General features: G+C 41.7%; 1 long non-coding RNA gene and 1 pseudogene across 2 annotated transcripts; one reads left to right on the top strand and one right to left on the bottom strand.

Annotated features, from left to right (window-relative positions):
* Positions 1-400: 400 nt before the first annotated feature.
* On the top strand, positions 401-14,261 carry LOC123330849. Of its 2 annotated transcripts, XR_006547072.2 has the most exons (4): positions 401-1,303; positions 2,562-2,618; positions 12,181-12,345; positions 13,609-14,261. It is a non-coding gene; the product is annotated as an uncharacterized LOC123330849 (long non-coding RNA). The 2 variants fall into 2 exon arrangements; XR_006547073.2 differs by lacking the exon at positions 13,609-14,261 and having other exon boundaries at positions 12,181-13,602.
* Positions 14,262-17,375: 3,114 nt separating this feature from the next.
* LOC102400874 lies at positions 17,376-18,038 on the bottom strand (annotated as a pseudogene).
* Positions 18,039-22,971: the final 4,933 nt, after the last annotated feature.

The following is a 22,971-nucleotide window of genomic DNA, read 5'->3' as shown; positions in this document are numbered from 1 at the left end:
TATACACCATCTAGGGATAGTAAGTGAGGTCTGTGTTAGGTCTGCTCTAAAATGCTGCTCCTCTGGTCCCTAAATTGGATGTTTTGCATGGTGGTCCCTAATATAATAATGATTGCTGGTGTTTATTTGGTGCTGTGCCAGCACAGTTCTATGCGTTTCACATGTAATTTATTGAATCCTCACAAAACCTGTGAGGCTGCTGCTGTTATTTTTCCCATCTTATGAGTAAGAACCGGAGAAGGCAATGGCACCCCACTCCAGTACTCTTGCCTGGAAAATCCCATGGATGGGGGAGCCTGGTGGGCTGCAGTCCATGGGGTCGCGAAGAGTCGGACACGACTGAGCGACTTGACTTGCACTTTTCACTTTCATGCATTGGAGAAGGAAATGGCAACTCACTCCAGTGTTCTTGCCTGGAGAATCCCAGGGACGGGGGAGCCTGGTGGGCTGCCGTCTGTGGGGTCGCACAGAGTCGGACACGACTGAAGCGACTTAGCAGCAGCAGCAGCAGCATGAGTAATAACAAGGGATGGAGAAAGTTGGTAACCTGTCCCAGGTGATACAAGTTAGCAAATAGCAGAGGCTGGATTTGAGCTGGTATTCTGGGTTTTGAGTGTGTATATATAATTCCTACATTATGTCACTTTTCACTGTAGCCAGGTGTGGGATTTAGAAAATATACAGAAAGGATTTTGCAAAAAGAGGGGCAGGATAAGAGTGAAGATTCCTTATAGGTTTTGTGGATCGGATGGTTGAATCAAGAAGGCATTTGCTTGCTGCTCTTTAGCGTCCCCTGCCGACAAGGGAAGAGAAAAGGTGGTCTGAACCAGAAATGCAAAGATACTGGGAAGACACTCATGGGGATGTTGAAGGTGGGGACGGATTGAGCAGGAATCCCCATACCCTCTCCGTGGGGTAGTACGGTTCTTGGAGGAGCTAGCAGATGGAGGCTGGCTAGTAGACCCGGGAAGGGGTTCTTGTCGTCCTAGCTGGAGTGCCTCTGATGGACTTCTCGGGATCATCCCTACGCGACCAGTTGGCCACTCCTTCAGAGGCGGGGGCTTCTGCTACTGCTTAAAAAGCGGATTTTCTTCCCTGGATAAATCGTAGCCCCGCCCCCTTCTCCCAGGCTCAAAATGGCTCTCTGGACTTGGGAGCTTCGACTTTCAGCTTCAGAGTTCCTTTCAACTTAAGAGTTCTTAGCAGCACGAACTCTGCCTCAGCCGCGGCTAGGACTCCTTAGAACACGAGCGTGTCAGAGCTGGGAGTCATCCTCAGAAATCCCCGCCTCTCTCATTTTAAGGTAAGAACAGCATTTCAAGTATGGTGTCCTGGGAGCTGTAGGTACTGCCCAGATCCAGGTTATGCGTATCCGCCCGGGTTTCGTGAGCACTGGCTGTTGAGCTGCCCTAGTCTGCAGAGAGCCGTCTGGCCAAGGGGTGCCCCTCACCCCGGAGGTTATTTCCCTCTCTCCTTCCCATCCCCACAAGCTCACGCTTGTAGCCACTGATGGCAGATGAGGGGATCCAGATGGTCTGTGTCCCTGCTCCCAGGTGGAACCAACTGTGGTGCTTACGCTCCCAGTGGGATGGGGCTGAAGCTCCAGCCCAGACCACATTCTTGTTTAGCTTTTTTCCTCTGCTCTGCTCCCCTCACACTCTTTTTCTTGAGAGCAGCTCCTCAAACTATTATTTATCTCGAGTCTCTGTCTTAGACTCTGCTTTTAGGGAATCTGACTTAATACTTGCTGAATAAATTAATGAAGACTCAAGATATTCTCTGTGGGCTTTGCCGGTAGCTCTAATGGTAAAGAATCTGCCTGCAGCGTTAGAGACCTGGGTTCAATCCCTGGGTGGGGAAGATCCCCTGGAGAAGGAAATGGCTACCCACTCCAGTATTCTTGCCTGGAGAATTCCATGGACAGAGGAGCCTGGTGGGCTACAGTCCGTGGGTCGCAAAGAGTCGGACACAATGGAGTGACTCACACACACGCGCGATCTTTGGGGTGTAAGAATGGACAGTGCATATGCTTCATCTTTTTAGCCGGATGTGGTACAGTCCATAGGGGTCACAAAGAGTCAGAAACCACTGAATGTGCCCTTATGCGAACTTGCTTCACCTTTGGCCGCTTGTGCTTATATTTAGAAGGTAAATTTAGGCAAAGAATTAACTTTATAGGCTTACAATTATCTAATTCAGGTGGATACAGGTTTTTATGGTGCTAGATTATTAACTGTAGGTCCTTTGCTTAAAAAAGACTGGTAGGATTATACCATTCAAAATGAGTTCTTTAGTTTGAGGACGCCTATTTGTTCTGTTTCAGTTTGGAGCTGGAGTTGTCAATAATGGATTTGCTTGCACAATTGACCATTGTCTCTGAAGTTGTCATTTTCTCTTCTACACTCCTTGTGGTACAGTCTGTATCATCTTGCTCATCTTTGCGTTGTTGTCAAGTGTTTTCTTTTCTTTTTTAATTGGTGTATAATTGATTTACAATGTTGTCTTTCAGGTATACAGAAAAGTGATTTAATTATACATATACATATATTCATTTTTTTCAGATTATTTTCTCATGTAGGTTGTCACAGAATATTGGCTAGAATTCCTCGTGTTACACGGTAGGTCCTTGTTGGTTATCTAGCTTGGTTGGTTATTGGTTATCTATCTATAGAAGTATGTGTGTGTTAATCACAAACTCCTTATTACTCTCCCTCCCCTACCACTGTTTTTCCTTTGGTAACCATAATATTGTTTTTGATATTTGTAAAAATGTTTCTGCTTTATGAATAAGTTCATTTGTATCATTAAAAAAATTAGATTCCACATATGTGTAATATATGATATTTGTCTTTGTCTGAATTATTTTACTTAGTTTGATAATCTTTAGGTCCATCCATGTTGCTACAAATGGCATTATTTTATTCTTTTCATGGCTGAGTAATATTCCTTTGTATATATGTACCATATCTTTATCCATTCCTCTGATGATGGATATTTAGGTTGCTTTAGTGTCCTGGCTATTGTGAATAGTGCTGCAGTGAACATTTGCCAGGCATGCATCTTTTTGAATTATGATTTTCTCTGGATATAGGGCTTCCCTGGTGGCTCAGATGGTATAGAATCTTCCTGCAATGCAGGAGACCTGGGTTTGATTTCTGGGTAGGGAAGATGATCTGGAGAAGGGATAGGCTACCCACTCCAGTATTCTTTGGCTTCCCTGGTAGCTCAGAGGGTAAAGAATCCACCTGCAATGTGGGAGACCTGGGTTCGATCCCTGGGTTGGGAAGATCCCCTGGAGAAGGGAACCCACTCCAGTATTCTGGCCTGGAGAATTCCATGGACTGTATAGTCCATAAGGTTGCAAAGTTGGACATGACTGAACAACTTTCACTGGATATATACCCGGGAGTGGAGTTGCTGGATCATCTGATAGCTCAGTTTTTTAGTTTTCTAAGGAACCTCCATGCCCACAGTTGTTGTTCAGTTGCTAAGTTGTATCTGACTCTGCGACTCCATGGACTGCAGCGTGCCAGGCTCCTCTGTCCTCCACTGTTTCCCAGAGTTTGCTCATATTCATGTCCATTGAGGCAGTGATGCTATCTAAACATCTCATCCTCTGCCTGACCTCTTCTTTGCTTTCAGTCTTTTCCAGCATCAGGTCTGTTCCAATGAATCAGCTCTTCTAATCAAGTGGCCAAAATATTGAAGCTTCAAGTTCACACTCAGTCCTTCCAATGAATATTCAGGATTGATTTCCTTTAGGATTGACTGGGTTGACCTCTTTGCAGTCCAAGGGTCTCTCAAGAGTCTTTTCCATCATCATAATTTGAAAGCATCAATTCTTTGGCTCTCAGCCTTCTTTATGGTCCAACTCTCATATATGTACATGACTACTGAAAAATACCATAGCTTTGACTATGTTGACCTTTGTTGGCAAAGTGAATGTCTCTGCTTTTTAACATGTTATCTAGTTTGGTTATCACTTTCCTTCCAAGGAGCAAGCATCTTTTAATTTCGTGGCTGTGGTCACCATCTGCAGTGATTTTGGAGCCCAAGAAAATAAAATCTGTCACTGCTTCCACTTTTCCCCTTCTATTTTCCATGAAGTGATGGGGCCAGATACCATGATCTTAGTTTTTTTCAGTGTTGAGGTTCAAGCCAGCATTTTCACTCTCCTCTTTCACCCTCATCAAGAGTCTCTTTAGTTCCTCTTTGAGGTTATTGATATTTCTCCCTGCAATCTTGATTCCAGCTTGTGATTCATTCTGTCTGAGATTTTGTATGATGTACTCTGCATATAAGTTAAGTGAGCAAGGTGACAATAAATAGCCTTGTCATACTCCTTTCCTAATTTTGAGCCAGTGAATTGTTCCATGTCTGATTCTAACTGTTGCTCTTTGACAGGTTTCTCAGGAGACAGTTAAGGTGGTCTGGTATTCCTATCTCTTTCAGAATTTTCTGCAGTTTGTTGTGATCCACACAAAGACTTTAGCATAGTCAATGAAGCAGAGTAGGTATTTCTCTGGAATTCCCTTGTTTTTTCCTATGACCCAAGGAATATTGGCAATTTGATCTTTGGTTCCTCTGCCTTTTCTAAGTCCAGCTTATATATCTGGAATTTCTCGGTTCATGTATTGCTGAAGCCTAACTTGAAGGATTTTGAGCATAACCTTGCTTGCATGTGAAATGAGAGCAATATATGGTAATTTGAACATTCTTTGGCATTGCCCTTCTTTGGGATTGGAATAAAACTGACCTTTTCCAGTCCCATGGCCACTGATGAGTTTTCCAAATTTGCTGGCACATTGAGTGCAGCACTTTAACAGCATCACCTTTTAGGATTTAAATAGCTCAGTTGGAATTCTAACACCTCCACTATCTTTGTAGTAATGCTTCCTAAGGCCCTCTTGACTTCAGGATGTCTGGCTCTAAAAGAGTGACCACATAATTTTGCTTATCTGGGTCATTGAGACCTATTTTTTTTGTATTCTTCTGTGTATTGTTGCCACCTCTTAATCTCTTCTGCTGTGTTAGGTGCTTACCGTGTCTCCATAGTGACTGTACCAGTTTACATTCCTGCCAGTAATGTAGGAGGGTTCCCTTTTCTCTACACTCTCTTCAGCATTTATTGTTCGCAGATTTTTTGATGATGGCCATTCTGACTGGTGGGCTTCCCAGGTGGTACAGTGCTAAAGAACCCTCTTGCCAGTGCAGGAGACGCAAGAGATGGGGGTTTGATTCCTGAGTCAGAAGATCCTCTGGAGTAGGAAATGGCTACCCACTCCAGTGTTCCTGTGTGGAGAATTCCATGGACAGAGGAGTCTGGCAGGGTACCATCCATGGGATCGCAAGGAGTGGGATGCGACTGAGCACAGCACGGGCAGCACCTTCTGACTGGTGTGAGGAGTGCCTCCCATTAGTTTTGATTTGCATTTATCTAATTAGTGATGTTCAGCATCTTTTCATGCGCTTTTCGGTCATCTATATGTCTTTGGAGAAATGTCTATTTAGATCTTCTGCCTAATTTTTAATTGGGTTGGTTTTTTTTTTTTTTTAATATAGAGCTGCATGCGCTGTTTATAGGTTTTGGAGATTAATCCCTTGTCAGTTGCTTGCAAATATTTTCTCCCATTCCGTGGGTTGTCTTTTTGTTTATGATTTCCTTTGCTGTGCAGAAGTTTTTGAGTTTAATTAGGTCTCATTTGTCTGTTTTTGTTTTTACTTTAATTACTCTAGGAGGTGGATCAATAAAGTTCTTGCTGTGGTTTATGTCAAAGACTGTTCTGCCTATGTTTTCTTCGAAGAGGTTTACAATGTCCAGCCTTACACTTATGTCTTTGATCCATTTTGAATTTATCTTTGTGCATGCTGTTAGGGAGTGTTCCAATTTCATTGTTTTACATGTAGCTGTCCAGTTTTCCCAGCACCACTTATTGAAGATGCTGTCTTTTCTCTGTTGTATATTCTTGCCTCCTTTGTTACAGCTTAGGTGGCCCTGTGTGGGTTTATCTCTATTATACCATCTATCTTTGTTCCATTAATGTATATATATTTCTGTTTTTGTGCCAGTATACTGTTTTGATTACTGTGGCTTGTGGTATATTCTGAAGTCAAGGAGCCTGATTCCTCCAGCTCCGTTCTTTCTCAAGATTGCTTTTGCTATTTGGGATCTTTTGTTTGTCTATACAGAATGTAAAATTTTTTGTTCTAATTCTGGAGAAAATGCCCTTGGTAATTTGATAGGGATTACATTAAATCTATAAATTGCTTTGAGTATTATAGTCACTTGTACTGTATTGAGTCTTCCAATCCAAGAACATGGTGTATCTCTCCATCTGTTTGTGTCATCTTTGATTTGTTTCACCAGTGTCTTAAAGTTTTCTGAGTATTGGTCTTTTGCCTCCATAGGTAGGTTTATTCGTAGGCATTTTATTCTTTTTGATGTGATGGTAAATAGGATTGTTTCCTTAATTTTTCTTTCCTATCTTTCATTGTTAGTGTATAGAAATGCAAGAGATTTCTCCGTATTAATTTTGTATCCTGTGGCTTTACTGAATTCATTGATGAATGCTAGTAGTTTTCTGGCAGCATCTTTAGGATTTTCTATGTTTATTATGTTATCTGCAAATGGTGACAATTTTACTTTTTCAATCTTCTTTCTTCTTCTTTGATTGCTATGTCTAGGCCTCCCAAAATTATGCTGAATAAAAGTCATAAGAATGGACATCCTTATTTTGTTCCTGAGCTTAGAGGAAATACTTTCAGTTTTTCACCATTGAGAATAATGTTTGCTGTGGGTTTGTCATATATGGCCTTTGTGATTTTGATGTATATTCCCATTGTGCTCACTTTCTGGAGATTTTTTTATTATAAATAGGTATGGAATTTTGTCAAAAGATTTTTTGCATCATTGAGGTGATTATATGGTTTTTATTCTTTAGTTTGTCAAGGTGGAGTATCACATTGATTTTACATATATTGAAGAATCCTTGCTTCCCTGGGATAAATCCCATTTGATCATGGTGTATGATCCCTTTAATGTGTTGTTAGATTCAGTTTGCAAGTATTTTGTTGAATATTTTTATGTCTGTGTTAATCAATGATCTTGGCTTGTAGTTTTCTTTTGTTTTTGTGTGGTATCTTTATCTGGTTTTAGTATCAGGATTATGGTGGACTCTTAGAATGAGTTTGGGAGTATTCCTTCCTCTGCAATTTTTGGGAAGGGTTTTAGAAGGATAGGTGCTAACTTTTTTCTAAATATTTGATAAACGTTGCCTGTGAGGCCATCTGGTCTTGGACTTTTATTTGTTGGGAGCTTTTAAATCACAGTTTCAATTTCAGTACTTGTGACTGGTCTGCTCATATTTTCTATTTCTTCCTGGTTCAGTCTTGGGAGATTGAAGCTTTCTAAGAATGTGTTCATTTCTTCCAGGTTGTCTATTTTATTGGCATATAGTTACTTGTAGTCTCTTATGAACTTTTATATCTGTGGTGTCATCGTAACTTTTTTCATTTCTCATTTTATTGATTTGAGCCCTCTCCTTGTTTTTTTCTTGATGAGTCTCTCTAAAGGTTTATCAATTTTGTTTATCTTCTCAAGGAAACAGCTTTTAGTTTCATTGATCTTTACCATGGTTTTATTCATCTCTATTTCATATATTTCTGTTCTGATCTTGATGATTTTTTCCCTTCTACTAACTTTAGGTTGTGTTTTGTTTTTCTTTCTGTAGTTACTTTAGAAGTAAGGCTAGATTGTTTATTTGTGACTTGTTTTCTGAGTTAAGATTGTTTTGCTATTAACTTTCCTCTTAGAACTGCTTTAGTGTACTCAGTCGCTTCAAGCATGTCCAGCTCTTTCCAACCTTCTGGAGTGCAGCCCACCAGGCTCCTCTGTCCATGGGATTCTTCAGGCAAGAATACTGGAGTGGGTTGCCATACGCTCCTCCAGGGAACCTTCCTGACTCAGGGATCAAACCTGGGTTTCCTACATCTCCTGCGTTGCAGGCTGATTCTTTACCACTGAGCCACTACGCTTTCGATCATTGTGCGTTCAGATTCATTTGTCTGTAGGTATTTTTCCATTTCCTCTTTGATTTCTTCAGTGAGCCATTGATTGTTTAGTAACATACTATTTAGCCTCCACATTTTTTTTTTTACAGTTTTATTTCTGTGTAATTGATTTCTAATTTCATAGATTTGTGGTCAGAAAAGATGCTTGATATGATTCCAATTTCTTATATTTACCAAGGGTTGCATTGTGGCCCAGCATGTGCTCTATCCTGGAGAACGTTTCATGGGTACTTGAGAAGAAAGTATGTTTTGTTTTCAGATGGAATATCCTATAGATATCAATTAAGTCTGCCTGGTCTCATGTGTCTTTTAAGGTTTGTGTTTCCTAATTAATTTTCTGTCTGGATGATCTGTCCATTGATGAAAGTGGGTGTTAAAACCCTCCACTATTGTTTTGTTACTGTCAATTTCTCTTTTCATGGCTGCTAGCATTTGCCTTATATATTTGTGGTGCTGGCAGTGTTTGATGCATATGTATTTACAATTGCTGTATCTTTTCTTGGATTGATCACTTGATCATTATGTGGTGTCCTCCTTTGTCTCTTGCAACAGTCCTTATTTTAAAGTTTATTTGTCTGATATGAGATTTGTTACTCTGTTTCTTTTGATTTCCATTTTCCTTTTTCCAGGAAGAAATGGAATGGAATACCTTTTTCTATCCCCTCACTTTCATTCTGTATGTGTCCCTAGGTTTGAAGTGGGTCCCTTGAAGACAGAGTATATAAGGATCTTATTTTTGTATCCATTTAGCCTGTCTGTATCTTTTGGTTGAAGCATTTATTCCATTTTACATTTAAGCTAATTATCAATATATATTGCCATCTTGTTAATAATTTTGGATTTGTTTTTGTAGATCTTTTTTGTTCCTCTTTTGTTGTCTTCGCTTGTGATTTGATGGCTGTCTTTAGTGTTGTATTTGGATTGCTTTCTCTTTTTTGTGTCTGTATCTGCTGTTTTTTGGTTTGCTTTTCCCATGAAGTTTTGATATAGCCGTCTCTCTATATACACATGGAGAAGGAAATGATGACCCACTCCAGTATTCTTGTCCATGGAGAATCTCCATGGACAGAGGTGTCTGGTGGGCTACAGTCCATGGGGTGCAAAGAGTTGGACACAACTGAGCTACTAAGCTCAAATATACACAAGAATTTTTTAGGTTGCTGGCATCTTAATTTCAAATGCATTTCCAACATCCTGCCTTTGTACTCTCCTCATAATGGCTGGTCTTGATCTATTTGTGTGTGGATGATTTCCTACCTTTATTGTATGCTTGCTTTCCCAGGTGAGCTTTCCCATTCATAATTTTCTAGTTTCTAATTGTGGCCATTTCTTCTCCACCTAGAGACATTCCTTTAGCATTTGTTGTAAAGCTGGTTTGGTGATGCTGAATTATATTAGCTTTTGTCTATTTGCAAAGCTTTTGATTTCTCCATCAAATGACAGTTTGCTGAGTATAGAGTATTCATGGTTGAAGGTTTTACCCTTTCATCACTTCAGAAATATTGTGCCACTCCCTTCTGGCCTACAGAGTTTCTGCTGAAAAATCAGCTGATAACCTTATGGGGATTCCCTTCTATGTTATGCTACTTTCCCTTGTTGCTTTTAATGTTTTTTCTTTGTCTTTAATTTTTGTCAGTTTGATTACTGTGTGTCTCAGTGTGTTCCTCCTTGGGATTTTCCTGTATGGAATGCGACTCTCCGCTTCCTGGACTGGATTGAATGTTTCTTTTGTCATGTTAGGGAATTTTTCTGCTATTATATCTTCACATATTTTCCCAGGTTGTTTCTTTCTCTATTCTCCTTGTGGAGCCTTGTAATGTGAATGTTGATACGTTTAATGTTGTCCCAGAGGTCCATGGGGTTGCTAAGAGTCAGACACGACTGAGCGACTTCACTTTAACTTTTCACTTTCATGCATTAGAGAAGGAAATGGCAACCCACTCCAGTGTTCTTGCCTGGAGAATCCCAGGGACGGGGGAGCCTGTTGGGCTGCCATCTATGGGGTCGCACAGAGTCGGACACGACTGAAGCGACTTAGCAGCAGCAGCAGCAGCCGCAGCAGAAGTCTCTTAGACTGTCCTCACCGTTTCATTATTTCTTTATTCTGTTTCACAGCAGTGATTCCCACCAATCTGTCTTCCAGGTCATTAATCTGTTCTTCTGCCTCCTTTTTTTCCCCTGCTATTGATTCCTTGTAGTGTATTTTCATTTCAGTTATTGTATCATTTATCTCTATTTGTTCTCTAAAACTTCTAGCTCTTCATTAAACACTTCTTATGTCCTCTTGGTCTGGGCCTCCCTTCTTTTCCCAAGATCTTGGATAAGCTTTACTATCATTACTCTGAATTCTTTTACAGGTAGATTTCCTATCTCCCCTTCACTTAGTTATTCTTCTGGGAGTTTTAACTTGGTCTTTTGTCTGGAACATATTCCTCTGCTGGCTCATTTTGTCTAACATTCTGTGTTTGTGTTCTCTGCTCCTTAAGTTGCAGTGTTGGAACTCTTCTTTTTGTTTGGAATCTGCCCCCTGGTGGGTGAAGTTGGTCCAAGGGGACTGTGCAGGCTTCCTGGTACAAGGATTGATGCCTGCCCACTGGTGGGTAGAACTGGATCTTGTCCCTCTAGTGGGCAGGGCCATGTCACAGAATATGTTTGCAGGCAGCTGTTGGTTCAGGACAACTTTAGGCAGCCTGTCCACTGATGAGTGGGGCCGTGTTCCCATCCTGTTGGTTGTTTGGCCTGAGGCATCGCAGTACTGGAGTCTGCAGCCAGTTGGTTGGAGCTAGGTCTTGGTGTCAAAATGGCAAGGGCGTTCCCCTGGGCATCTGTCACCCGTATTCTTGCCCCTACAGTGAGACACAGCCAACTTCCACCTACCCAGGAGACCCTCTAAGACCCACACAGAGGTCTGACAGGTTCCTATGAGCTCACTGCTTTGCCCCAAGTCCCAGTACACATGAAACCTTGTGTGTACCCTTCTAAGAGTAAAGTCTTTGGTTTCCCCAGTCCTTGAGCTTCTGCTCTCAAGCTCTTCTGGCCTTCAGAGCCAAATGTTCTGGGACCTCCTCCTCCCATTGCCAGACCCACAGGCTGGGGAGCCGGTTGCGAAGTTCAGAACTCTCTCTCCTGTGGGAGAACCTCTGTGATGTAATTATTTTCCAGTTTGTGGGTCACCTCCTTAGTGGGCATGGGATTTGATTATATTGCTAAAGCCCCCCTCCTACCATCTCATTGTGGCTTATTCTTAGTCTTTGAGTATAGGATATTCTTTTTCATAGATTTGAGTCTTTTTTTGTTTATGGTGTTTAGCAGTTAGCTGTGATTTTGATTTTTTTATGATATGAGATGAGCTCTAGTCCTTCTATTCCACCATCTTGTCCAGAAATCTGATTCACTAATTCTTGTTTACTCCAGTCCTGCACAGTAAAATCACCCCTTGATTTCCTTCATTGCTCCCCATCTACAACCTGATACAAACAAGAGGGTCAGTCCTTTGGTCTTTTTGTATCTTGTTCATAATTTGCCCCAACTGTGCATGAACACAGTTATTTTTATTACCTTAGAGTTTCTCTGTATTTTGTTGCTTGAGGAGATGATTGGCCAGGTATGAGCACTATATAAAAGGGTCCAGGTCCCAGCCTGTCTCATTCCCCCTGAGAAATTCTACACCCCTTATTCTTAAGGGGTAAGGGGCCGAACATTTATTCTTCTGTAACTTCTTCCTTCTGGACAAAAGCCACGGACCGTAGCCTACCCTAGAGGTGTAGAAGTCCCTTGCTGACTTTTTCAAGAACCTGTAGGGACCTGGGCCACTGTCTGCTGTAATGGGTGGGAATTCCTTGAGTCATCACGAGTCTTACTTGAAACTGTTGGAGCCTAGCAGACACAAAGTTAGCCAAAAGGTTGAACAAACAAGGGCCTAAAAGGAGAACAACAGCAGCCACTAATGGGCCTCAAAAGGGAAGGAACCAGGTTAACTTTAGGAGGACTCCCTTAAGTATTGATCAGACAGTGAAAATGACATCATCCTTGGCAAAACTGTGAAGTGACTCTGCCTGAGCATGTGTTTCCTTAATATTAACTTCTACCTGTCTTGTCTCATTGATATAGGTGCAGTAGGAAGTATTAGTTATCACACAAACTCCACATTGTTCTGCCAGAAGGTTATCAAGAGTTAGACGATCTTCAAGAGCTATATTAGCCAAAGAAACGAGAGAAGTATTCAGTCCCTTTAAGGCTTGTCCCATCTATTCCATCATATAACCAAGGTCTCTGGTGAGATTTCTCAATTTTTCTTCATGATAAATAAAGCCTCCCCATGGAATTGCAGTCCTATGGCCAGCTCTGCCCCTCTTAAGATCATTCCTAGTGCTCTCCAGGTTTGGTGGTGAGCTGGAGTGATCCTGTTACAGATACAAATCCCTCTTATCCTGTAGTCCCTATGGTGGACTACAGGGTGGGCTACTCTCCTATGAAGTGGACGTTATCAGTACATTTATAGGCTATAGCTTGGTTGGAAAAGAACAGGGCCTGGCCATAATTCTATAACGCATGGTTTGTGTGTCTGCAGAGGAAAACAGACCCTTCAGGTGTGCAGACTTAAATGTCTGTCTGACAGTTGTTAAGAATGGACACTCCTTGAGGGACATAACTGTTGTTAATACTTAAACAATTAGGGGACAGAAGAGCATTATGTTGATAGTTAAGCATATAAAGCTCTACAACATTTAAAAAAATGTTTATGTATTTAATTTTATTTGGTATGCACCAGTATGACCTTCTGGTAATTGAAATCCAATATGGGATTTTTAAATGATTAGTCAACTCCACAGAGACAATATACTGCCGTGGAACACTGAAGGGGGAAAAAGCTGATATATTTATTTACAGTTCCCTGTATTGTAAACATTTGATCTATACACTGTTAGTAACTTTTAATGAGAGCTTTACACAAAGAAACGATGCCTTGCATTTCTATTCATATTTGGCAAAAGCATATTAAATAGAATATCAGATTTTCTTTTTCACTAGCATTATGCTTTCTTTAGATAATTATCTAAACTTTCAAAAGACCTAAATATATTCAAGTTCTATACAACTAAAAGTACTTAAGCCAAATATTTGGCTTATAATTTCATTTTTAGAATAAAGTGCTATAAACAACCTGGCAATCAAAACTACCTTTAGACATTAATTTACAATATACAGTATTTATCTGGAAGAGCTTAAATTTCAGCACAAGGTCACTATCACGTGTATAACAGCAGGATTCTTTTTTATGTAAATGAAGCTTCGAAATTAACTGATGAATTATTGTCTTAATGCCTCATCATTGGTTTCCTAAAAAAGAGGATAAGAACTACTGATATATCTTTTCTCTTCTTTAAGGTCACTTGACATTAATTTTCATATTCAGCAAGTCTACTGAATTATAATATTCTCCTATAATCATTGTCCTTTTATAGCAGCAAATGCTAATGGTAATTTTTAACATATACCACTCAAAAAAAACCAAGTTGTTTTTTTCCTTTTGAATAGGAACCTATATTTTGGGAGTTGTGCAACAAAGCTAAAACAACAGGACGATAAAACAGTTTACCTGACACAACAAGTTGACAAAATACGCATCTGTTTCATTGTTTTTGTAGTTATAATGCCCTGCTAAGCTACCAATATGTAAATGGTATATTTTCTTTATATATTAAAACCAGTAGAATCATCAAGTTCTCATTCTCCTTTGTCATTTTATAACTCTTTATTAGATAATTGAACTACGAAAACATATGCCCAGACCTGCAGACGATGTGCATTGTCATCTATTACAATCAGAATTCTCCTCAATTACATTTTTATTAAAGTGAAATTGAACATACAGGCAAAATTAATAAAGAGGATGCTATAGTGTGGATTGAAGCTAGAACTCAGTGATCTAAGAAGTATGCATTGGTTTGGCATATGTTTTTTCTTTCTAAGATTAACTAAGTTGAGCATGTCCAAAAGTCATTTGTGCCAACCTCACAGATACGGCAGTATCAAGTATTCATTTCCTTGATACCTTAAGTTAGATTACTTGAGGAAAACAATCAGTATGGTTTTAAAAATAATAAAACACAATAGTTTCAACAGAAGAGCACCATCTAGTTCAGTTCAGTCGTGTCCGACTCTTTGCGACCCCATAGACTGCAGCATGCCAGGCCTCCCTGTCCATCACCAACTCCTGGAGTTTACTCAAACTCATGTCCATCGCGTCGGTGATGCCATCCAACCATCTCATGCTCTGTCGTCCCCTTCTCCTCCTGCCCTCAATCTTTCCCAGCACCAGGGTCTTTTCAAATGAGTCAGCTCTTCGCATCAGGTGGCCAAAGTATTGGAGTTTCAGCTTCAACATCAGTCCTTCCAGTGAACACCCAGGACTGATCTCCTTTAGGATGGACTGGTTGGATCTTCTCAAGAGTCTTCTCCTACACCACAGTTCATAAGTATCAATTCTTCTGCACTCAGCTTTCTTCACAGTCCAACTCTCACATCCATACATGACTACTGGAAAAACCATAGCTTTGACTTAGACGGACCTTTGTTGGCAAAGTAATGTCTCTGCTTTTTAATAAGCTATCTAGGTTAGTCATAATTTTCCTTCCAAGGAGCAAGCATCTTTTAATTTCCTGGCTATAGTCACCATCTGCAGTGATTTTGAAGCCCCCCAAAATAAAGTCTGTCACTGTTTCCCCATCTATTTGCCATGAAGTGATGGGACCGGATGCCATGATCTTCGTTTTCTGAATGTTGAGCTTTAAGCCAACTTTTTCACTCTCCTCTTTCACTTTCATCAAGAGGCTCTTTAGTTCTTACTTTCTGCCATAAGGGTGGTGTCATCTGCATATTTGGGGTTATTGATATTTCTCCTGGCAATTTTGATTCCAGCTTGTGCTTCATCCAGCCCAGCATTTCACATGATGTACGCTGCGTATAAGTTAAATAAGCAGGGTGACAATATACAGCCTTGACGTACTCCTTTTTGGAACCAGTCTGTTGTTCCATGTATAGTTCTAACTGTTGCTTCTTGACCTGTATACAGATTTCTCAGGAGGCAGGTCAGGTGGTCTGGTATTCCCATCTCTTACAGAAATTTCCACAGTTTGTTGTGATCCACACAGTCAAAGGTTTTGGCATAGTCAATAAAGCAGATGTTTGTCTGGAACTTTCTTGCTTTTTTGATGATCCAGCAGATGTTTGCAATTTGATCTCTGGTTCCTCTGCCTTTTCTAAATCCAGCTTGAACATCTGGAATTTCACGGTTCATGTACTGTTGAAGCCTGGCTTGGAGAATTTTCAGCACTACTTTGCTAGCGTGTGAGATGAGTACAATTGTGTGGTAGTTTGAACATTCTTTAGCATTGCCTTTCTTTGGGATTAGAATAAAAACTGACCTTTTCCAGTCCCGTGACCACTGCTGAGTTTTCCAAATTTGCTGGCATACTGAGTTCAGCACTTTCCACAGCATCATCTTTTAGGATTTGAAATAACTCAATTGGAATTCCATCACCTCCACTAGCTTTGTTCATAGTGATGCTTCCTAAGGCCCACTTGACTTCACATTCCAGGATGTCTGCCTCTAGGTGAGTGATCACACCATTGTGATTACCTGGGTCGTGAAGATCTTTTTTGTATACTTCTTCTGTGTATTCTTGCCACCTCTTCTTAATATCATCTGCTTCTGTTAGGTACATACCATTTTTGTCCTTTATTGTGCCCATCTTTGCATGAAAAGTTCCCTTGTTATTTCTAATTTTGTTGAAGAGATCTCTAGTCTTTCCCATTCTATTGTTTTCTTCTATTTCTTTGCATTGATCACTGAGAAAGGCTGTCTTATCTCTCCTGGCTATTCTTTGGAACTCTGCATTCAAATGGGTTTATCTTTCCTTTTCTCCTTTGCCTTTTGCTTCTCTTCTTTTCATAGCTGTTTGCAAGGCCTCCTCAGACAACCATTTTGCCTTTTTCATTTCTTTTTCTTGGGGATGATCTTGATCCCTGCCTCCTGTACAATGTCACGAACCTCCATCCATAGTTCATCAGGCACTCTATCTGTCAGATCTAGTCCCTTAAATCTATTTGTCACTTCCACTGTATAATCGTAAGGGATTTGATTTAGGTCATACCTGAATGGTCTAGTGGTTTTCCCTACTTTCTTCAATATAAGTCTGAATTTGGCAATAAGGAGTTCATGATCTGAGCTACAGTTAGCTCCTGGTCTTGTTTTTGCTGACTGTATAGAGCTTCTCCATCTTTGGCTGCAAAGGATATAATCAGTCTGATTCCCACATTGATCATCTGGTGATGTCCATGTGTAGAGTCTTCTCTTGCATTGTTTATGTGCTATGCACAGTGCATTCTCTTGGCAAAACTCTGTTAGCCTTTGCCCTGCTTCATTCTGTATTCCAAGGCCAAATTTCCCGTTACTCCAGGTTTTTATTGACTTTGTACTTTGTCATTCTAGTCCCCTATGATGAAAAGGACATCGTTTTTTTTTTTTTTTTTTTTGGTGTTAGTTCTAGAAGGTCTTGTAGGTCTTCATAGAACCGTTCAACTTCAGCTTCTTCAGCATTACTGGCTGGGGCAAAGACTTGGATTACTGTGATATTGAATGGTTTGCCTTGGAAACAGAGATCATTCTGTCGTTTTTGAGATTGCATCCAAGTACTGCATTTCAGACTCTTTTGTTGACTATGATGGCTACTCCATTTCTTCTAAGGGATTCTTGCCCACAGTAGTGGATCTAGTGGTCATCTGAGTTAAATTCACCTATTCCAATCCATTTTAGTTCGATGATTCCTAGAATGTCGATGTTCACTCTTGCCATCTCCTGTTTGACCACTTCCAATTTGCCTTGATTCATGGACCTAACATTCCAGGTTCCTATGCAATATTGCCCTTTACAGCACTGGACTTTACTTCCATCACCAGTCACATCCAGAACTGGGTGGTGTTTTTGCTTTGGCTTCGTCTCTTCCTTCTCTCTGGAGTCAGTTCTCCAGTGATTTCCAGTAGCATATTGGGCACCTACCGACATCAGGAAGCTTCCATAAGCCTCTCATCCTTCATCAGAGGGCAGACAGACTGAAAAACTAACCAGTCTGATCACATGGACCATAGCCTTGTCTAACTCAATGAAACTATGAGCTATGCTGTGTAGGGCCACCCAAGATGGACAGGTCATGGTGGAGAGTTCAGACAAAATGTGATCCACTGGAGAAGGATTGACAGCTTACTTTTGTTTAAATCCTATTGCTTCCTCAGAAGGAATACTTTTATTTTTCAATTTCTTCTTGGTGTAGTGAATTCTCATTCAGAGGAAAATCCTGGTTACCTTTTATGCCTAAGCTTTGTTCTTTAGGACCTGATGTTTCTTAAAGATCTTCTGTAGCCTGATCTCCTTCCTTAGTGGCCATTTCAAGATTATTTAAGTCAGTTTTAAGAGAGAGTCCCCACTTCATTGGTAGTCTGTCCAGAATCAGATTTAAGTGATCAGGAGTACTAGCAGCCTCTGATATGACTGTCAAACATTCTACTGCACTCTCATTGACGGTCTGCACAGACTCGATGCACCAGGTGATTTATCTGGCCACAGCTCATCTGAAGAAATAAGCTCTTCTTGTAAAGAAGAGAGTTCTGATTCCATCAACTTCTTCAGAAAGAGACTCTTGGTACTCCTAGGAGCAGTGCTGGCATGATCATTACCTGTATCACGGATTCTTGAATCTATTTCATCAGTATTACTTTTTGTCATTTTCTTTAAGTGGCAGAAGTCCCTTCCTGATGACTGATCTATCTCCATGAGTAAGGATTCCTTTATTTTGCCATACAAAATTTCTTTGTAGATTACAGATGTACAATTCCATTGGCTACATGATGCCATATTCCTCATGGCCTTTCTTTTGAACCAAGGGGTCTGTTTTATGGGGATCAAACATTATGTTATTTGGTGTAACTAGCAACATACCAGAGAGTTCCAGAAAAACATCTCTTTCTGCTTTATTGATTATGCCAAAGCCTTTGACTGGGTGGATCACAAGAAACTGTGGACAATTCTTAAAGAGATGGGAATATCAGACCACCTGACCTGCCTCTTGAGAAACCTATATGCAGGTCAGGAAGCAACAGTTAGAACTGGACATGGAACAACAGACTGGTTCCAAATAGGAAAAGGAGTACGTCAAGTCTGTATATTGTCACCCTGCTTATTTAACTTCTATGCAGAGTACATCATGAGAAACACTGGGCTGGAAGAAACACAAGCTGGAATCAAGATTGCCGGGAGAAATATCAATAACCTCAGATATGCAAATGACACCACCCTTATGGCACAAGGTGAAGAGGAACTAAAAAGCCTCTTGATGAAAGTGAAAGAGGAGAGTGAAAAAGTTGGCTTAAAGCTCAACATTCAGAAAACTAAGATCATGGCATCTGGTCCTATCACTTCATGGCAAATAGATGGGGAAACAGTGGCAGACTTTATTTTCCTGGGCTCCAAAATCACTGCAGATGGTGACTGCAGCCATGAAATTAAAAGACGCTTACTCCTTGGAAGGAAAGTTATGACCAACCTAGATAGCATATTCAAAAGCAGAGACATTACTTTGCCGACAAAGGTCCATCTAGTCAAGACTATGGTGTTTCCAGTGGTCATGTATGGATGTGAGAGTTGGACTGTGAAGAAAGCTGAGCGCCGAAGAATTGCTGCTTTTGAACTGTGGTGTTGGAGAAGACTCTTGAGAGTCCCTTGGACTGCAAGGAGATCCAACCAGTCCATTCTGAAGGAGATCAGCCCTGGGATTTCTTTGGAGGGAATGATGCTGAAGCTGAAACTCCAGTACTTTGGCCACCTCATGCGAAGAGTTGACTCATTGGAAAAGACTCTGATGCGGGGAGGGATTGGGGGCAGGAGGAGAAGGGGACGACAGAGGATGAGATGGCTGGATGGCATCACTGACTCGATGGATGTGAGTTTGAGTGAACTCGGGAGTTGGTGATGGACAGGGAGGCCTGGCGTGCTGTGATTCATGGGGTCGCAAAGAGTCGGACACGACTGAGCGACTGAACTGAGCAACATACCACTGACTGTGCATTTGCCACTGGTAGTATATCTGCAGTTAATTTTAAGAAATGTCTCAGTAAGTGCTTCTTCCTCTTCAGAAGTGGAAGATTCAACTCATGCAGGTCAAATACCAGTAAAAGCAGTTGAGGGAGTTGCTTCTTTTGAGTGGACTACATCAGGACTAGTAGTCTTACCAAATTCAGCCTCAGATGACAGAGGACTTATGGGGCTTAGAGATGGAGGGTGCTCAGCACTGGAGACTTATTCAGAATTGAGAACATTATAAAACCTGTCCATTAACAACTGCTTGGGAGAATATTTAATTGAACAAGTTTGTTGAGCTTGTATCAAATTTCAGGGCTATACTATTCAAAGAATCCTTTGATTCAACAGTATATTCAATAGTCCCTTTGGGTTTCTGAAAAGACATTCTTCTCTCATCTTTCTTGTCTAGGGTCTTCTTTTGGCCAGTGTCCCAGACAGGAACACAAGTCCACCAGAATGCGTGGTGGGTGGGAGCTGGAGTTTAGGAATTGGAGAGCAATCCCAGAGTGAGGACTACTTTTGACTGCAGAGGGAGATGGCCTGAGGAGACAGGAGGGAGGAGATAATGGTGGGAAATGCTTTTGGAGGAAAGCCAGGCAGCCCCAGAGGCAGAGCGCTGCTGCTGAGTCACATGCAGCGTGTGGAGCCTTCGCTGTAGCCTGCCTGCGCTCTACAACATTTTAAACTAGATGCTCATGCGTGATCCTGCTGACACCTGTTGGGGGTTGCATTCCATAGGCCTGATCACTGTTTGTCTGGAATCCCACAGGTGGGTTTACTTGGATTGACCGGGTGGATGGAATGTTGCCTTCCCATCACTCACATCGCCCTTCTGTGTTGTTTAGGGATGTGGGGCCATAGTTTGAAACATGGCATCAGTGGGTAAGGTTGTAGGATATCTGGTGTATTATGCCTCGGAAGAGTTTTCGGGGCATGTGAAACAAGTGCTGTTTGTGCAGTTTAGCGTAGCATGCCCCACACCTTGGATCCAGTTGTATGCGGGAGTCAGGCTAAAGCATTGGAATAGCCCCCTGGAAGGTGTGTGTGTGTGACTAGTAGAGGTGAAGGGGTGGCAGTTTCACCCCATTTAGATTGTTAATTACCACTGGACCCAGCAGGTTCAGGGGAAATGCATGAGGAGGGTAATAGCCAGCTGGGGGTGTTGATGGCATATCCAGCATTCTTCTAAATGGCCTCCCTGGTAGCTCACAAGCCACTCCAGTGTTCTTGCCTGGAGAATCCATGGACGGAGAAGCCTGGTAGGCTGCAGTCCATGGGGTTGCACAGATCGGACATGACTGAAGCGACTTGGCAGCTGGTAGCTCAGCTGGTAAAGAATCTGCCTGCAATGCAGGAGATCCCAGTTTAATTCCTGGATTGGGAAGATCTGGAGAAGGGATAGGCTACCCCGTCCAGTATTCTTGGGCTTCCTTCGTGATTCAGCTGGTCAAGAATCCCCCTGCAATGTGGGAGACCTGGGTTCCATCCCTGGGTTGGGAAGATCCCCTGGAGAAGGGAAAGGCTACCCGCTCCAGTATTCTGGCCTGGAGAATTCCATGGACTGTATAGTCCTTGGGTTCGCAAAGAATTGGACACGACTCTTTTAAATGTTCCCCTTCAAATACGATTCTCAAATATCAGTAGTAATAAAAGGCCTTCCATAGATCATTTCAAATCCTGGGGTCTACATGGACCTTTAGTAGTGCAATAAGAAGAAAGTTGGTCCAAGGTTCATGAGTTTCTTGGCAGAGCTTTGCTATGGTTTTCTTTAAAGTGTGGTTCATTTTCTCTACCTTCCCTGAAGACTGGGGCAGCCAAGAGGTGTTTACTTTATAGTGTATCCCAAGGCAATGGCACCCCACTCCAGTACTCTTACCTGGAAAATCCCATGGATGGAGGAGCCTGGTAGGCTGCAGTCCATTGGGTGGCTAGGACTCGGATACGACTGAGCGACTTCACTTTATTTTTTCACTTTCATGCATTGGAGAAGGAAATGGCAACCCACTCCAATGTTCTTGCCTGGAGAATCCCAGGGACAGGGGAGCCTGGTGGGCTGCCGTCTATGGGGTTGCACAGAGTCGGACACGCTGAAGCGGCTTAGCAGCAGCAGCAGCAGGGGCCACAGTAAGTCCCTGTGTGATTTGGGCTATAAAAGAGGGCCTCTTACTGTTCTGGAGGGACTTTGGAAGTCCAAATCAAGGGATTATTTCTTTTAAAAGGGACTTATACATTTCCATAGCCTTTTCAGATCAGGTTGAGAAGGCTTCAACTCATCCAGTGAAAAGTATCAGAAGATATTTATATCCTGATTGTGGGGGCATTTAAGTGAAATCTAGCTACCAGTCTCCCCACTAGATAATGTCGCTTGGCATTGGATTGGCCTGAGTAATGATGGGGGTACTGAGTGGGTCTGTGGGTTATTCTGGTCACATAAATCACAGGCAAGCATTACTTGTTTTTCTGTTCGTTTAAGCCCCTTCCCTCAGAAAGCCTTTTGTGTCAAGTCCCATAGTGCTCCCCTCCCATAATGGGTGGCATCATGTAAACTCTTAGTTTCCATTGTAGGGACTCAGGAATTAGAACCTTACCCTCCTTTTTATACCAGCCTGTGCTTCCCTTCTCATAGTCCTGTTTCTCAGCATTTTCTTGTTCTTTTGGAGAATACTGGGGAAGGCTACAGAGTTCAGGGTGATCAATCACTAGGGCCATAACTTGTTCAGTTGAACTGCCTTTTTTGCAATTTGATAAACTTTGCTGTCTCCCTGGCTCACAAGAGATACATTCCTCTGATGGCCCCTACAATGGCTACCTGGGTTGGGAGCTGCACCCCATCTAAATGAGCCAGAATCACATCTTTATGTTTTATAGGAGAATTTCTAGTGGTTAACATTCCTCTTTCTTTCCAAATGGTAGTATGAGCATGTAGCATGTGGAACCCATAGTTAAGAGTCAGTAGAAGCATTTAATTTCTTATCCTTCCCAAATTGCAAAGCTCCCATTAATGAATTAGTTCCACCTCTGTGCTGATGTCTGGGTTGGTGGGGCCTTCACTTCTGTGACTTGATCTAGACTAGCAATGGCATGCCCCACCTTTCAGGTTTCTATAAAACAGTAAACCATTTGACCTCAGGGCTTTCAAGACATTCATCTAGAAGATCAGATCTGCTGGAGCAAGTTTGTTCTATGGTGTTTATACAATGATGCAATAAGTCTCCACTCTCAACTACTGGAAGCAGAGTTGCTGGGTTCAGGGTTTGGCACACTTATAATGTCAAGGGTCTCTGTTAGGAGGGCCTGATATCTTGTTAACCTTCCTCCAGTCAACCAATGATGATCTTTGACTTCCAGCACTGACTGTACCTGATAAAGGGTTAACACATCTAAGTGTTGTCCCAGGGTAAGCGTGGAAGCCTCATTAACCAGCAAGGCTATGGCTGCTATTGCCAACAGGCAGTTTAGTCATTCCAGGGCCACTGTGTCCAGTTGTTTTTAAAAATAAGCCACTGGTCTCTGATGTGGTCCCAGCTTTTGGTCAGGACTCATAGTACTATCCCCGATCTCTTGTGAATGCATAGGGTAAAGGGCTTGTCCAAGTTTGGAAGTCTCAGTGATAATGCTCTGCTCAACACAGTCTTTAGAGTCACTGGTGGTTGCTCTTTCAATGAAGGGATTCCCCTTCTTCTTCCTTTAGAGCCTCACAGAGGACTTTGGCTTTAAGGCCATAATTTGGAATCCAGATGTGACAGAACCCAGTCATCCTGAGA

This window comes from Bubalus bubalis, chromosome 2 (assembly GCF_019923935.1).
Source record: "Bubalus bubalis isolate 160015118507 breed Murrah chromosome 2, NDDB_SH_1, whole genome shotgun sequence".
Lineage (NCBI taxonomy): Eukaryota > Metazoa > Chordata > Mammalia > Artiodactyla > Bovidae > Bubalus > Bubalus bubalis.
The sequence above is the reverse complement of the archived record's forward strand: the minus strand, read 5'-3'. Positions and strand labels throughout refer to the sequence as shown.